Here is a 10,155-nt window from a genome sequence, read left to right as displayed (position 1 = left end):
AAAAAAAAAGAGAAAAAAAAAAAAAAAAAAAAGAGTAGGGAAGAAGAGGAAAGGGTACTGGTAGACAGATATTAAATAAGCACCTGTCATATGCCAGTATCATTACGTTATTTCTTTTAATCTCCCCCAACCCTATGAGCTGTGTATTATTATTATTATTACTATTGTTATTATTTTATAGATAGGGAAAGCAAGAATCAAGGAAGTAAAGGAAGTTTTCCAAGGTCACCCAGGTACCAAACAAAGAAGACATACTAGCTTCCACCTTTTGTACTACTGCTAACCTAATATGATTGCTATTTTATATAAAATCTAATGGAAGGGGAAAAAAGCACAGGTATAAAATACAGATAATCAAAAAATGAAAAAAATAAATAAAGAAGGAAAATTACATCTAAGCCAACCACCTAGAGATAATCACTTTTCCTATTCTGTGTAAATCCTACAATTGCAGAAGTTTTAATTGCCTTTTTGGAATTACCACACTGATGCTGCAAAAAGTTTTAAAACAGATTACATCTTCTTGTTATATTCAGAATCATCAAGAAAGAACATGGAAGATGTTTTCACATTTTTTAAAAAGTGAATTCAAGAAGATCTATATGCTTGAATGCTGTTTGGCATCTGGATAAGTGGAAAGCATTTGTGTTCTTTTGGTACCTGTGTTCCACAAGCTCACCTGAAATGGCAGTCCTGGCTAAGTAGAAGCCTAGGCAGAGCTCTGGGATGTCTCTGCAGTGGCAGCCAGAGGAGTCCACTTGTAACCATCAGAAACTTTCTATATGACTATGGCCAAAAAACAATGCCCACAGCTTCAGTTTGTCCATCTCCCAATTGGCAATTATCACTCTCACCTGCTTAAGGATCGGGTTTGCTTTTAGGAGCAAATGAAATAAATATTTGAGAAAACCCTTTGAAATAAACAAAGCACTATGCAAATGAAAGATAATTATCAAAATTTCTAATAATTAAGGACTTGGCTTTCTGAGATGATGAATTTGCCAAGGAGTTAAAGGAGTCATGACACTACCCCTTTACAGCCTTAAATCATAAATCAGTGGCAAAACAGTAATCAAAATGTTACCACAGTAATATTACACCCTTCATTGGTGTGGAACATGAATAGTAATAGATGTGATTATAATAATAATAATGGCTAATATATATTTCCTTGGGCACTTAGTTTCAAACACCTTGTAAATGCTTTGCATGGCTTTTTCATTTAATCTTCAGAATAGCCCTATGAAAAGATGTATTATCTCCATCTCACAGATAATGAAAGTCCATTAAAATTTACAAAGTATTTTTACATATAAACAGATCATTTTATTTGATTGTCATTTCCATATATTTATTTCTATTTTATTAGATGATGGAACTGTGACCCAGAAAGACAGTTTCCTCAGGCCACACTATTTGTAGAAGTCAGATCTGGGTTTAGAAATGGGTCTACCAAGAGTTTTTTCAACTAAATTACTACTGTCTCTGTATTTAGTCACACAATCCTAGAAAACTTCCCCATCCAGTTAACTTCTCAAATACCCCAATGTTGGCACCTGTACTCGCTATTTTGAGAGGGGCTTACCTGACTTAATCCAAACCTATATAATTCAAAAGACATTTCCAAAGGTTCTCCAAAATGGCCTCATCTCAAACTTTTTCCATACCTATAGTGGTTCGCCATCAAACATGGCCAAGCTTCTCTGCCCTGAAACCATTCAGAGATATTTTTTCTTCACAAAATGTTTTTTCTTCCAAACCAATATCCCTTTAATAAGTGTTTCCACTTAATTTCTAATCTTATTAATGGCAAGCCTATTTATTTGCTCTATTTATCCCTAACAGGGCTTAAGGCAAAGCTTTCTATGTTAATGTGCTCAATAAAAGAAGCCATCAAGCCATCTTCCTGTCTCCCTTTACTTCATCACACTCTACCAATTCATCCCCAGGACTTGAGCTTTAATACATGAATGGATGTAGACATGAAGGTGTGAGTGTTGGAGGGAGGTGGTTAACTGATTACAGGTAGGTGGAAGGAAGACACCACATGGCAGAGGAAGGATGGGACATGTATGGGAAACATCAACGTGTCTGATTTGATGAGGTTATAAATTATATAAATGAATTCTAGGAATTCACAGATGGAAAAATAAGCTGGGACTCAATTGCAGAGATCTTGTAAGTCACGCTATGAGGTTTTATATTACTGCTTCTCACACTGCCAGAAGAATCCTCCCACTGCCATAGGGCAGAACACAAAGTTTATTTTCAATCTCTTGTTTTATAATTAAAATCATATACTGTAATTAAGTTTTCTACACGTTTCACTTACATTGGTTGATTTTGACATAAAAATAGTATTCTACAATATAATCTATTTAACATTGATCCAAAGTTTATGCTTCAGGTAAATATGGCAATGTTTATCCTGTGGCTTCTCACAGCTGCTACCACAACTCTGTTACCTGAGATTTTCTGCCATCCATTCTCTGAAGCATAAGTAGAAAATGGGGCATCACTAGAGAAATTGAGGAGAGAGACAAGTTGCTCAGAGTGGTATCTTAAAAAGGTAGTCAGATAATGTTAAATTGGATGAATTTGAGGACTGGTGGAGACTAGAGACAGGATGATCTAAAATACATAGAATTTAATATTTATTTACTGCTGCATTGGACACCTTAGATAAATAGTCGCAATTGATCTCCATAATCTTATGAAGTACGAGCTCTCATCATCCCCATTTTACAGATGAAGAAACCAAAGAAAAGAGAATTTAAATGATATTTCAATACTATATAGTCAATAAGTGACTGACTCTGTACTTGAACAAGTGAGAGGTAACAAAGACCCAAAGTAAGATCAGGACAGTAGGAATGGAAAGGGTTAGGTTTGTGAAATGTGACAAAGATAGACTTGACAGAATTTGACAACCTGATTAGATTGGGGGTAAGAAGAGGAAGAAGTCAAAGATGACTGATTTTTCAAGCTTGAATAATTGGGAAGATGATGAGGCCATCCTCATAAATAAAGGTCTACGGGAGAGAAGCAGCTTTGTTGGGGAAGCGAGAAATGGGGGAGATGACACTTCGAGTTTGAGATGCCTGTGGGGCATACAGGTGGAGACAGCCATGGGGAAGAGATGCAGGTGCAGTGTGTCTCCCATCACTTGGCCCCAGACTCGCTAAAGGTTCAATCAGCTTTTGTCAGCCTAGGTTTTCAGTCTTTTAGATTCACCCTGTAATACATAGTACATTGATGAGCGACACACGATAAAATTTCCCATAAATGTTTTCATAAAACTTGGTGGGGACGGATGGCTCACGTACAGATACAGGCACCCATAAACTCAGCCACCTTATAACAAGCTGGATCTTTTGCAAAACATCTTAAGCTGATTATTTTAAACACTCATAGTATTAGGGAAAAATCGGTGGCTTGAGAATAGATGAGTAATTCCTTTCTTGCCTGCAGCGAGCTGCCCTTGTAAAGGTTAATTTGCTCCTGCGTGATAATAAAGTCTATTTAGGGTTTTTGAAACTGCAAGTTGACTAATAATGATATGCTTTGCTCAGGGTTAGGCCTTGGAGGACCCCTGACCCAACTGAGGTAGGAAGAGGTAAAAAAAAAAAAAAAAATGCAGATGGGGATATTGGAAAGAAGAGTCAAAGATTGGCTAGAGGAAAAAAGAAATGAAACTCAAAACCCCCAAGGTCCTTTACAAAGCTGAATATGTTTCAGTTACTAGGGTTTTATATGATCATGAGATTGACTAGGTTTGCCCCTTCTGAAAAATAAGCAAATCATCCCAAAATTATGTGGTGAATAACATAATTTTTTTTAGTCTTTGTGCTGTACTATTCACTCCTTCTCTCCTGGAATGTAGGTTGACCTTTGGAGTTTTGCTTTTACTTCCCACTGCGGTCTCACTACAGATTCTAGAAATAACTAAATGGAATATATAGACTTTGCTATCTCAGTTTATCACAAATAGCAGCATCTGCTTCTTATATACAATATGTTACTCATTTAAAAAGGAAGTGAAGCAACTATATTATTTATCCGAATCTAAACATTTTGAAAACTAGATATATTATTTAGCTGAAGTTTGGCTGTGTATACACACACAAACATACACACATATTATTCTCTTTTTCTCTCTCTCTCTCTTCTCTCTTACTGTTCCTGATATAAGTTATCTGTTGAAAATAAAAATGCTAATTTCCATGATTCTAGAGTTAGGTAATAAAGTCATATTTCATCATTGTGGACTCATTTCTCTTGATCATTTACCACATTCCCGCCTAATTTTTTTTTTTTTTTGGCAAAAATCACACCTCAAATTTTGGGGAAAATATGCAAAAATAAACACATTTGAATTCTGCTTCAATAGAGAATTTTTTTACTTAAAATACTGTTATATTAAGCAGTCATTACAAAAGCTCAGTGATTCTTTTGTTTTGGCCAATATTAACTCAGCATGTTCAACTAAAATAACAGATATTGTGTTCACAACCTCCCTCTCCTTTGCCATCCTCATGGAAATCTAAGAAAACCAAAATACTTGATTGCTCTGCCTAGGGATGGCCATGTGACACTGTCTAGACATGAAGATATAGGTAGAATTCCCTGAGAAAGATTTTTCTCTCCAAAGTAAAAAAGGTAAAGCCTCACCAGGAGAAAGCTCTTTGCCTCTTCCTCCTTCCTTTTACTCCTTGTCTGAAGTGCAGAAGTGAGGCCAGGGCTTCAGTGTCACCTTGCCACCATGAGGTGACAAGCATAAATGCCATGGTCTTCAGGCAGAAGACAGCAGAATCAAAAGATAAAAGGAGGTTGAGTCCCTAATGGTCTCAGTGAGCCGTCACTGGATGTCAGTGCTGAACTTCTTCATGAGCAAGGGTTTAAGCCACTGTTAGTTAGTCTTAACAGCTATACACTATCCTTACAGCTAAACTACTCATGTTGACCTAACTGAAAAAGAGGAGTTCATTGTAAGAGTACAGGGGTCTCTCCCAACACCTGAGAGAGAAAGGTAGTCTGGCCTCATAACAGATAGAGAACAGAAAATAGAAAGCTGCCCAAGAGCCTAGAAGCCATTCCAGCTCTCTCTGTCCTAGGATACATGGTTCTTATGACTGAACTCTCTGTACAACTGCAACATTATTCTTTCTCTAATAAGAGATGGGAGAAATTCCTCTGCTTCCACATGAATGTGGCTGTCCTACAAATCTAAGGGTATGTCTTTTTCCATCCTACTCTCAGCCCCAATTCTCAATTCCCAACTAGTGTCTTTCAGTCCCAATTCTGAATACATAAGCAGGAGAATCTGATTGGTCGTGCCTGGGAGAGAGATCCACTCCCAGGGCCTGAGGGCGCAGTGAAGGAAACCAAAATGTACTTTTTTGACATATTTTGATATGGCTACTCAGAGGGGCCACAAACACAGGAATGGCTCTGAAAAGCTTTCTTTTTGTGGGGGATATCTGCATCTGTAAAGGAGATCTACATTAGTGAAATAAATACATGCAAACATGCTATCTTTGCCTTATCCAGATCTAGAGAAGACTAACTCACAGGGAAAGGAGACTAAAAGCCTGACACTTGTGAAAGTTTGACAGAGAACTTTTACCACAGTTGTCTGTTTTCTGTTGTTTATGGCAGAACACCTTGAAACTGGGTAATTTGTAAGAAAATAAAATTTATATCTTACAGTTTTATAGGCTGGAAGGTCCAAAGTTGAGGTACACATCTGGTGGGGGGCCTCTACAGAGTCCTGTGTTGACACAGAATATCACATAACAAGGAGGGGGAAGAATTTTTTTTTTTAATGTGATCACTTGATTTTCTTAGAAAGTCACCAGTCCACACCCATGATAACCCATTACTCCATGAATGGATTAATCCATTCATGAAAGCATAGGCCTCATGATCCAATCACCTCTTAAAAGCCCCACCATTCAAATACCATAGTCAGATTTCCCACCCTCTTAACATTGTTACAATGGGTATCAAGTTTCCAACACATGAATTTTCAACCCATAGCATTCTGACCCGGGCCCCTAAAATTCACATCCTTCTCACATGTGAATGTATTCATTCCATCCCCATAGCCCCAAAGTCTGAACTCACCCCAGTGCCAAGTCAAAAGTGGAAAATCTCAACTGTGAAATCAAACAAGTTATCTACTTCCAAGAGACAATGGTAAGACAAGCATAGAGTATACATTCTCATTCAAAAGGGGAGAAATAGGTCAAAAGAAAGGGGCAACGGGTCCTATGCATGTCTGAAAGTCAGCAGGGTCAGCATTAAATCTTAAAGTTAGAGAATAATCTCCCTTGACTCTATGTCCAGCATCCTCTGCACACTGGTGCAGGGGTTTGACCTCCAAACCCTCAGGCAGCCCTGCTCCTATGGCTTGCCTGGGCTCAACCTACACTTCAGCTCTCCCAGGACAGTGTTTCACATGGTAGCTCCACAGTTCTGGGTTTTCAGTGATGGTCCTGCTCCCACAGCTTCACTAGGGATGGCTCTGGTGGGGTTTCTCTGCTGCAACTCTAACCCCACATTTCCACTCAGCATTGTTCTAGTAAAAGCTCTCTGTGTTGACTCTGACCCTGTGACAAATCTCTTCCTAGGCCCCCCGGCTTTTCCATACATCCTTTGAAATCTGAGTGGAGGCTGTCAAGCCTCCACAGCTCTTGAATTCTGCTAGCTGGCAGACTTAATATCACATGAATGCCACAAAGTTTCCATCTTTTATCTTCCATGGTGGGGGGTCCAGCAGCACCTGAGGCCAATTTAGCTACAGCAGGGGCAGATGAGGAGGGGCTATACTGGAATGCAAGGAACAACTTCCTGAAGTGGCCCTGGGCAGTGAGCCTGTGAAGTGTGCCCCAGGCCTGTTTCCTGAAACCATTGTGTCTTCCTAGGCCTCAGGACCTATGATTGGAGGGGCAGCCTTAAAGATCTCCAAAATACCTCCAGGGATTTTTTTCCATTCTCTTGATGATCCCTTCCTTGTGTACTAATCTTCTTAGCAGATGGTCACCAAGCTACACCCTTGGTTTCCTCTCCTGAACACAATTTTTCATTCTCTATATGACCAGACTGAGGGTTTTCCAATTTTTTACCATCTTTCTCCCTTTTAATTGTAAATGACATGCCTTTGCTGCTGTAATTCAGTGTAAGCTGTTAGAAGTAGCCATGCAGCTGCCTGAATGCTTTACTGCTTATAAACTTCTTCTTCATATACCCTGGCTCATCACTCTTAAGTTTCATATTCTATAAAGCCCCTTGGGCATGGAAATGATCCAGCCAAGTTATTTGCCAGTTCATAACAAGGGTGACCTTTGCTCTAGTTTCCAAAAAGCTCTGCCTCATTTCCATCTGAGACCTCCTCAGAATGGTGTTTGCAGTCCACATTTCTATCAGCATTCTGGTCATCTCCACTTAAAAATCTCTAATAACTTTCAAGCATTCCCTGGTCTTTTTGTCTTCTGTGCTCTCATCAAATCACTCTTAATACTCATAAAAAGTAGGCTTACTATAGCCTACTGCTTCAAATTCTTCAAGCCTATGCCTATAACCAAGTTCCAAGGCCACTTCCACATTTTCAGGTATTCATCATAAGCAACACCCTCTTTTCAGTACTAATTTTCTACATTAGTTTTCTGTCACTCATAACAAAATACTTGAAACTGGGTAATTTATAAAGAAGTGAAATTCATTTCTTACAGTTTTGAAGGCTGGGAAGTCTGATCTGGTGAAGACCTGTACAGAGTTTCATGACAATGTGCATCACACGGTAAGAACTATAAGTGTGTTTTCATATTCTCTCCTTATAAAGTCACCAGTTCACATCCATGAAACTCCATTACTCCACGAATGGATTAATTTATTCATGAGAGCATAGTCTTCATGATCCAATCACCTCTTAAAGGTCCTATCCTTTAATATTTCTCACCCTCTTAACACTGTTACAATGGATGTCAAGTTTCCAACACATGAGTTTTGGGTGGGGCACATTCAACCATAGCAACAGATTACCACCTATTCTTTCTTAGGGCCGTTACCTTTGAGGCTTCCTTTGCATAACATGACAGCCTTTGCTCACCACACCCTACTTCCCCTCATCCTCCCAAAATATGTCACCACACTCCACACTTCTACTTCTTTCTTTATGGTATAAAAACTTCAGTCATCCAACTCTTCTTTCAGTCTCATATCTGTGATACTCCAGTGTCCATGTGCACATTAATACATTTATAAGCCTTTTCTTCTGTTAATTTGTCTATTGGCAACTCATTTTAGCATATTTAGACCTGAACCTTCAGAGAAAAAGTTTGAACTTTCCTACAGAGATAACATAGAATAAATATGTATTCATGTATTTGCATTCAACAACTACTTATTAAGCTCCTGTTCTGGGCTGGCACTATTCTAGACCATGGGGGTGCAGCAGTAAACCTAACCAAGTTCCAACTCTCATAGAGCTCACTTTCTGGTTCATGGTTACAGAAAGGAAACAAGCAATATATAGTATATGGGTATATATGATATATATGCATACATATACACACACAAACAATAAACACACACACACATACTCATCTACACATATGAGGGTACCTCAAAAAGTTCATGATACAATTTATGTTATCTTTTAATTATATTTTTCCACAAACTTTTTTTAAGCAGATGACCAGTATGGGGATACAAACCGTTCACCTTGTGTTATAACACCACATCCTAACCAACTGAGCTAATCAGCCAGCCCTATTTTTCTACAAACTTTTTGAAGTACCCTTGTATATAGAAACTATATAATATGTGGACATATATAATAAATAGAAAATATATAATATGGACATGTGTGGTATAAAGAAAAGTGAAGCAGGGTAAAGCAAAAAGACCACTGTAACAGGGAAAATTACTGTTTTTTATAGGGTGGTCAGAGTTCTGGTAAGGTGACATTTGAACAGAAATCTAAAGAAAATTAGGGAGTGATCCTTGTACTATCTGGGAATAGCATTTTAAGCAGAGAGAACAGCAAATGCAAAGATACTGAAACCACAGCATTTGCTTGTTTTCTGGGTTTTGTTGTTGTTGTTTTTAGGGTTTTTTTGTTTTTGTTTTTGTTTTTGTTTTTTTTCGTGCCTGGCTGGCACAGGGATCCAAATCCTTGACCTTGGTGTTATAATACAACACTGTATGCTGGGTGTTTTTAAGGAACACTAAGGAAGCCAGCATGTCTGCAGCAGAGTGAGATAGAAAGCAAGTTGTAGCAGAAAAGTCAAGGGAAATGTCAGACCATGACTTCTGGGGCTCTACCTTTGAGAGCAGGAACCTCAAGCAGGACTAACATGGGTGAACAACATCTCTCAAAATTGCCTACTACAAACTGATATAAGCAAACTATAGTACCTAGGATGGAGAAAATTTTATGCGTGGAAAGTCAGAGAAGTCTCTATGGAAGGAGTACAAGGCAGGATTACAAGGTGAAGATAACAGGCTTTGCAGTCAGAAAGACCTGAGTTTGAATTTTGCCTGGACCATTAGAATTGTAGGACCTTGAGCAAGTGAATTATCCTATTTGAGTCTCTAAACAGAGTTAGTGCCTATCTTAAAAAGTTGTTGTGAGAGGAAATGAATTAAATTACTCACGATGCCTGCAATATTTATGCAAGAAAGGCTCTATGAAGAAAATTCTGTAATGAAAAAAACTTGGGGGAACACTTCTTATTTTTAGATATTCACAATGCACGATAGTCTAATAACCTAAAAATGAATCAGCAAGTGACCTATTTAACTTTATGCAGTCTGATACTTCATTTACTTGAAGCACCAAACACCTTTTTTATGTGGGTGATACTATGAAACAAGTAGAATCAGATGTCCTCAAACGACCCCTCCATCTCGGATACACGGAAAAGCTACAGTTTCACTAAAGTGAAGCCCTGACACAGCAGGGGTCCCCTTCCTAGCAGGTCCTGGGGACAAAGAGTCACAAGTCAAAGTCTGTCAACACTTTCCAAAACTTCCTACAACACCCTTCTTCTCCTAAGAATGTAGCGACTAGTATAGCAGAAAATAATGAAGTTCATTCTTAAAGAAAAGTTTAAAATTCAAAGAGAAAGGAAAAATGGGGGGGGGGGGGGG

At 38.5% G+C, this 10,155-nt stretch overlaps 1 protein-coding gene across 1 annotated transcript in view; it reads right to left on the bottom strand.

The window, feature by feature from the left end:
• The window catches only part of TPRG1 (tumor protein p63 regulated 1), a 192,057-nt gene that overhangs the window by 38,185 nt on the left and 143,717 nt on the right, over nucleotides 1–10,155 (bottom strand). The gene's annotated exons all lie outside the window — the stretch shown is intronic.

Source organism: Galeopterus variegatus, unplaced genomic scaffold (assembly GCF_000696425.1).
Source record: "Galeopterus variegatus unplaced genomic scaffold, G_variegatus-3.0.2 Scaffold83, whole genome shotgun sequence".
Lineage (NCBI taxonomy): Eukaryota > Metazoa > Chordata > Mammalia > Dermoptera > Cynocephalidae > Galeopterus > Galeopterus variegatus.
This window is presented reverse-complemented; position numbering and strand designations above follow the sequence as displayed.